Below are 7534 nucleotides of genomic sequence, written 5' to 3'. Positions count from 1 at the left end.
GGGGGGGGGTGGTAAGCGGGAGAAAAAGCGAGAGGCTGGAAGGCGGCGGCTACGAGAGACGATAAAAACTTAATTGGTCGTAATAAAGTTCAAAGATAAGGATCCGTCCATGAAACAGCGATCACGAGTTCCCGAGAAAGCTGCATTTAATGAGCTTTTATTCATCGCTTTACGGCCGTAGCCTTCCTTTCCTATTTCTCTCTGAATTTTCGCTCTCTACTACTGCTAGTACTACTACAGCTCTTCCTTTTTTTTCAGTCTATTACTAGCTACGACCTTCTCATAGGAGTTACGGCTTCTCTCTTTTTTTTTCCCATCGTGCACTGCACTTTTCCCGACCAGCGATCGCCTGTCGCTCTTACCGGCGAGTAGTTATTGGGTATAATTTTTGTAGTTTCCTTATTACGTAGAAAAGAAAAAAAGAAAGTTGCAACCAACGTCGGAAGACCAAAAGACGAAGTTGCATCAAGAAACGGTATAAGAAGTCTGACGGAACGTATCGAGAGTTTCTTTTATTTTCTTTAATACGAGCATCGGTACTGGGAACTCCTATTCCATTTACTCTAAGAACACGACACCCTGGAGAAAATCCGGAAAGCAGCATTACCGGTTTACTCATTTTTTTCAAGTTTCCACCCGTGCACGTCCCCATCCGCGAGTTTCGCGAGAAAATTTTCTCCCGACAGAATTCTTGAGTGCAATTCGAAGAGCGCGCCGCCTCGGGCGAACCCTGGAATATATTTCAATCCGTTCCCTCCTTGTGGACCAGCCCTATATCCACTGCTCACCTACTCCATCCCCTTTACACTACTACCCTTATACGGATATATACCAAAAAGATCTAACCATCTCTCGAAACCTCGCCCAATTCCGTCAGACTTCTTTTTGCCGGCTGTTGGATTGTCCTGGTTTGCGAGAAGTTTTTCTTGATTGGATTTTCATCGCGACTGCCTGCATAAAACATCCACCCTCTCGTCCCACCACCCACTGTACACCCCTTCTGTTCTCCTTCGATGGCTGCAAATCTCCTATTGTGTCGTACAGATATACCATCCTGCAAGAAAGATACATTTTAGAACACTGTACCTTCTGCTTGTTTGGAAACAAACGATTTTACCTGAAACGTAGGTTTTTATTGGGCAGTCCGTCCCTCATGCAATTCGATGGATACTACAGCCAGGGGCGAAGAAGCCATTGGATTTTTATAACAATGGCGTAAAGTGCAGAAAGAATTGAATTCTCTTGGGAATTGAAATTCATGGGCTCCAACGAAAGTAGGTATTTCCATTCTTTGTCAGACTTGATGATGTACTGTATAGAAAATTAATTTTGATTGATTTCATCAATTCACTATTGCAACTCTGTAGTTTATATTTTAGCCATTAATTCTTCAGCTTCTTCCCCAGTTCAGCTAGTGCGGATAGTAGCGACACATATCAGACCATCCGGAAGGCATTACTGGCTCGGCCGAGTAACAAAGCGGCTCATATGTTAAAATATAACCTCGTAGAAGGGTTTTACAAGAGAAACACATGTGTGTACTCTTGACGATATTGTATAGCCGCGACATAAAAGCCTACGGTGCCGTGTATAACGTCCGGGATCTTCTTTGCGGTGAAAAACAGGACAATGTCTGGAGGATATTGGCAGGGATCCTCGTGCACATAAATTTAAAATATTCCTACGAGTAGAGTCAGTATTATTACCAGGAAATATTTTTTAAAAAATTGTTTTCTTCATTCTTCAACAAAATATTCAGATGGACATTTTTAATGATCCTCAAATTGTACCTGACTAGTGTCCTCCTACTTGTGTAATTTAAATTACTCCCATGTTTTCCTTGTTGTCCTGATCATCTCAACCGATAATTGCCAATGTTCTCGGCAACGTAAAAGGTCCTCGGATCCTTTCCTCGAGTACTAGTGTAAGCCATCCTAGTCATCCAGCCAGCCATCAAGGTAGCCAACATAATGTCAAGTACTGTATAACGTTCCAAGAGAGTAAAGTATACAAGCCGTAAGTGGCGTTTACCGTGACGAGTAGTAGTAGCGTCAGGTAATACTCAGCAGACACTGTGAGAAGAAAATTCAGCCACCACAACATCATTGTGCTCTTGATATACAAGGGAATGTGCTGCTGTCGCTTTAAAGAAAAGAAAAATATTAAGAAAGAGACAAATATTCTTTAGAAGTAAAATACCATGAGTCTTTCTGTATTATACATAATGTGTATATACATATATAGACGTGATAGACATACATGGATAAACACGTGATCGTGATAATAATCGGTATCAATATGGCGGACTTTCTCATTCGCATCGTGGACAGCTTTCAGGATTTTTTTCTCTTGACAGGCACCTGCCAATAACCGACTATCAAGCAGCTCTCGCTGTCAACGAATAGGATCGTATATAGGACGTGCTGATGTCGCCGACAGGATATCCCCAGCCGGGATGCTGTTAGAAAGAAAAAAAATATATTAACAATGGAAAGAAACTGAGGACGTCAAATTGAAGTAATATAGTACGGATAACGCTTAATAATTTTTTTTCAGAGTGTTTTTGAAATTCCTATAAATACCAAAAACTCGACAAGCAATCAACAGACTTCTCTGTATCTGTATATATAATCAAATCACTGTCATTCAGTTTTTCAATGGCGACTATCTACCTTCTGATCGACGTAGCTTATCAGCCGTTCCGCTTTGTGGCCCGAAAAGTTTTCCGGGTTTTTCCGTCGAGACCCTTTTTTTTATCTTCCATCCTCATAGTATTTCCTATTTTTCATAAATCATGTATCCCTCTCTCCACCTCTTATCCACCATGAACAACGTCAGGTGGTCTCACGTGATCGCCATAGAAAATTCTCCACTCCTCGCAGAATGAATAGACAGTATATATGTAGATATATAGACGAGGAGATGTCACACAGGAAGATTGAATTTGAATGTACCTGTATCAGACGACAGATTACACTTTATGGTTAAATTAATAAAATTCAAAAGCCTCCTTTGATAACAGTACATCCCGGCTGTTTAATAATCGTCTGATATTAATTATCAGCCGAATAATATTGTACCCGAGCGTATATCCTTGTTAACAAAGGGAAAATATTTAATTACCGATTACCGGAAGACCAATAATACCACAAACGTACGAGACCGTAGTTGACCGCGCTTAACGTCGATTAATTATAGACAAACGGAAATGATAATGTTTACCCGCAAATTACCAGATAACGCAGTGCAACGTAAAGCATCAGTAGTCATATACAAAATTAAAAGACAGCCATAAAAATAATTATCTTAGAAAACAAAAAATCCACTATAGTCCGTCAAACGATAACAGCTTTTTCATCCGTCAAACGTACCTTACGGTAAAGGCATCAAGAGTTTTATCCGCAAGCCTGAAAAATCGAATTAAACGACACTTTAATCTCGAACATTATAGTTAGACGCGACTAACGGCTGCATAAAAATCTTTGATAAATATTATGAAATATCCCGAACACAAAGGAACGTACCAACTATACGGTACTTGACGTGCAAATAGTACACACGTACGTATAAGCTGTCTCCGTCGATAGTGTCTTTATACTTCAGCTATATAAAGTACATGCGATCACTGTAGCGTCGGGACGCTTACGCGAAACGAACCTAGCGTAGAGAGGCACAAGCTCGACATCGTTCCCCGTGTGGAAATCTCGTTTGCTACGTGGGGCTTTGAAGGTTCACCAGAGTTTCCTCGATGGACGTTGTATAGTAGACTAAGTAGATTTAGTTGCTTTATTTAGCTTGTCGCTCCCTGTCATATTGATCCTAGCTAATATCGAGTCTTGCTCCTGTTAGTGTCTCGTTGTCAGTTCCATGATATCCTGTCGATACGTTTAATAACTGATAAAGTGAATTTTAACCTCAAAATTAATCCGTACACTGTACACGGCCATGATGCTTCTGCTCGCTCGACTAGAGTAGCCCGACGTTGGTTGGCCATTTGTAAATTGTCAAACGAAGTGTGTTTTAAGCCTGGTTAACTTTTTTAAATATAGTTTTAAGATGGGATAAACAGAGTTTAAACTACGATTAACGTCGTAGGAAACGAGGATGTTTTTCGAACTATTAATTCCCGTAGAAAAGTGCCCAGGTCTGCCATTGGCCGAAGCGTAGAAACGCTGTACGTCACGTGACTCGCTGAAAATGTAGATCGAGCGCGAGGACGAGTGTCTGCATTTCAATGGCGTACGAAAGTGGATGTGGACAAGTGTGAGAGACTGTGTGTAATGGCAAGACGTAAAGGGACAGCAGGAAGATGCTGGGAAGTGGAATGTATCAAAGTGAATAAGGATAAACAGAGATAAGAAGAACGGACTAGGTTATAGGCAGGAGAAAATGTACCTGAAGGAATCGAATGGGACGAACGACGTTACAGTTGGTTTTCGTTTACTGCTTGAGTCGTACTGTATGTATATTTGTAGTTTCATACGAGCTGCCTCTCGCGTTATACATAGATACACATAAGCTTGTGACGAATATATAAAGTTAGCCAACACGAGTAAGAACCCGTAAACAGCATATTTTCTGACCCACTAGTGCAAACGTAACGCGATGCGCATATTTGGAATTCAGCATGGCGCATAGCGTCGCGGTGCATCGAATTACCTTATGCGCAGTTCAAACACTACTCTCTTCTTTTCTCTTTCTCTTATGTTTCTTCTTGGCATTACTCACGGCACCGAGCATCTCTCTGAAGCAGCACTCTTTTTCCCCTTATATTTTCTTAGACTCTTTTCTTCCTCTTAAAAGAGTATATCGGTGTGAGTCTCTCTCGGCTCTCTCTCTTGCGCTTTTTCTCTCTGCCATACTTCGCCTCTCATGAGCGACGACGGATCATGCCGGCTTAAGTGAGTTTTCAGCCAAACTCAAAAGGGACGGGAAGTCGTTGCTGTTCGCTATAAAGTCGTCGAGATGGATGTCAGCCTTTATTTTTATTTTTCCAGGTTGGTACTACCGAAGCAAGTGGGCGGAGAGAAGCGTGCTGGGCTGTGGTATATATACGAATCGAGGGCGACAGAAGAGAAAGGGAGTGTGGATATGTAGATTGGCAGGAGAGCCATTTTTTCTCTCTTTCGAAAAGGCTCAACGTTACCTTTCTTTATTTTTTCTCTCCTCTGCCCTGGCCTCTATCTTTCTCCCACGCCAACCGACGCAAAACGCCCCTGCAAAACCCGTCTAAACTTTTCTGACGAGTGCCAGTAATTATATTCTAATTAATTTTCTCCTCACGCACTGCTCTACGTGTTATCCAATCGCTTGGCATCCTCCTTGTTACTACATTATACGGGCTTTGAGCGTAGTAACTTTTTTTCCACGATACATACCAAATCCCTAAACGATTAATACCCCCATGAATTAAAAAAAAAGAAAGAGGAAGACGCAGAAAAAAGATTTGCAAACAGAATATACTAGTGCACGATAACATATATAACCTCGGTCCAATTAAATGGATACTAAATGGGTTAACCATTTACGAGGGTGACCAATTTTATATAAGCTCCACTACATTACCCTTGGGTGTACCTTATGCTATAGGGGTAGTACTGTTTCTTTCCATGAATTTACCATTCAAAATCCTAGCCTGTCCCACAAGTGCAGTACGGTGCACCTGAAAGTAATTGATAAAAAGTTTATCACCATAAAATTCTCTTCCTCAGTTTCTCACCCCATAAAAAGTCCTATATCAATCAACACTCATTAATACTTTCTAATTACCAGTACGATATCCTATAACCATCGTAATACCAAAATTCAAAAATAAATAGGTCAGTTTAAATTTGAAAAAAATTTAAATCACGTCAAGTCAACTTCTGTCGATATAGAAAATGTCTAGGTCGGGTCAGGTCGACCCGACTTCACGGCTTATCGCATTTTACTTTTCCACCAGGAAATCCCAGAGATTCTCGCGCGAGCACTTTGCCCGTGTATCCCTCCGCATATCCACAAGCACACACACGTGATACATATATTTATATGCATACGAGGTAACGCGTACACACAATTTCCGTCGTTATAAATTTAAATAGAAAAATCCCACCGTAATCCTCTCTTTTAATGTTGTCCCTGACATTATTACGCGATATAATATTTTTAACGAACGAATTCACATTGTTACAGGCAAATCCTTCAACTTGAAGAACCAATGTGAAACTTTTCGATAAGAAGTGCCACTACAACACGTTCGACTTTCGGTCTATAGATGCGCGCATTATATATCTGTCCCATCCAACTGAACCTCGTTATGAAGTAATTGGAGGATGAAAAAAAAGAATAACACTACGAACTCAAGTAGCTCTAGTCTGTCTGTAGCTAGTACCGAATGAATACCCTTTGTGAGTGAATACCGTTGGCGTACGTCCGCACCGGATATTGCGAACATACATGGATCCACATGTGGATGGATATACATGGTCGAAACATCGTCCATGCGAATCCTCCATATAAGAGCGAGCCAAACAATCCCGGCTAGTCGACATTTCCAGTACATATTTATCCAGTGCGCGTGTACTACAGACCCAAATTGCTGGAAGGTTGATATATGGTGATGCAGGTGGCGAGGGTGTGATTGGGTGGAGGAAAGGAGGGATGTGACAGTAATATGTATAAATAACAAACAAATATTTCATTTTTCAGTATCGACCAGGAGGAGCGTTGAAGGGATTTGTGTAACCATAGAAGTAATGAGATGTCAATACGTGTATAAGGTACATACATATATATATTTTTAAATAATTTAAAATCATAGAAAAAGTAAAGTATAGAAAAAAGTAAACATATTGGTATATCTGGCTTTGTCAGTGTACCATGTAGAATGTGTGTTACATGGTCAGTGGGGTGGCAGAGAGTGTGGATTTGTTAGAGGGTAATAATTCTTGGATACTTTCAGGAACCCGAAGGACTTTCTTTTCTGCAATTGAAAATTTATAGCGTTCGATGTTTCTGACGTTTTCGTTTCAGGGCTGGAGACAGGTAAAAGTAGCCGGGGGCTAATTCGAGGCAGCATCGGCAATGCGACGCTCAGCACCGCGACGCCTGGTAATGAGGCTTTATTTAAAATATCGAGGTCAGCCGTCAACCTGCTCTTGATGGTTATGTTGGATCCGTTAGATCTGTGAAACATGTGGCAATGGACATGTCGAGGAAACGTAAAGGTAAAAGGGACCAATTGTCAGTGAATCTGAGTGGGGTGGACCAAGGGGAGTGAATCAGGATACAGCTGATGGTGTAAAGGAAAAGGGACGTGTAGGAAGAGCAGCCGGGGTGATAAACGGAAGGTAAAGAGAAATCCGTGGACGGAAGTGGAAGTCTCGTGCGGATGACGTGTCCCGACGTTGTAAGGGGGTTGAAAACTGGCAGAGAGGGTAGGTATAGGTAGTTTCCGAAACGAAAATGGAAAAGAGGCAGAGGAAGCGTCGTCCTGCACGTCTGCAGAAAATCGAGGGTGGGAAAAAGGCGGAATGGGTCGTCGGTTATACAGGGC

The 7534-nt window shown here is 41.5% G+C and overlaps 3 long non-coding RNA genes across 6 annotated transcripts in view; 1 reads left to right on the top strand and 2 right to left on the bottom strand.

The window, feature by feature from the left end:
- The window catches only part of LOC112494911, a 2412-nt gene extending 1106 nt beyond the window's left edge, over positions 1-1306 (bottom strand). The window contains exons 1-2 of the long non-coding RNA XR_003060894.1: positions 1118-1306; positions 847-1054 (exon numbers count right to left, since the gene is read on the bottom strand). This is a non-coding gene — a long non-coding RNA (uncharacterized LOC112494911). The remainder of the gene's footprint in view (positions 1-846; positions 1055-1117) is intronic.
- Positions 1307-1310: 4 nt separating this feature from the next.
- On the bottom strand, positions 1311-2949 carry LOC107271488. The gene is made up of 5 exons (XR_001538656.2): positions 2673-2949; positions 2260-2458; positions 2032-2142; positions 1791-1934; positions 1311-1681 (listed from the first exon to the last, which is right to left on the bottom strand). It is a non-coding gene; the product is annotated as an uncharacterized LOC107271488 (long non-coding RNA).
- A 616-nt stretch (positions 2950-3565) lies between these two features.
- The window catches only part of LOC107271470, a 13176-nt gene continuing 9207 nt past the window's right edge, over positions 3566-7534 (top strand). For all 4 annotated transcript variants that reach the window (XR_001538651.2, XR_003060889.1, XR_003060890.1 and 1 more), the window contains exons 1-3: positions 3566-4459; positions 4998-6758; positions 7012-7328. This is a non-coding gene — a long non-coding RNA (uncharacterized LOC107271470). The remainder of the gene's footprint in view (positions 4460-4997; positions 6759-7011; positions 7329-7534) is intronic.

The sequence above is a fragment of the Cephus cinctus genome, unplaced genomic scaffold, assembly GCF_000341935.2.
Source record: "Cephus cinctus unplaced genomic scaffold, Ccin1 Ccin1_scaffold0980, whole genome shotgun sequence".
Taxonomy (NCBI): Eukaryota; Metazoa; Arthropoda; class Insecta; order Hymenoptera; family Cephidae; genus Cephus; species Cephus cinctus.
The sequence above is the reverse complement of the archived record's forward strand: the minus strand, read 5'-3'. Positions and strand labels throughout refer to the sequence as shown.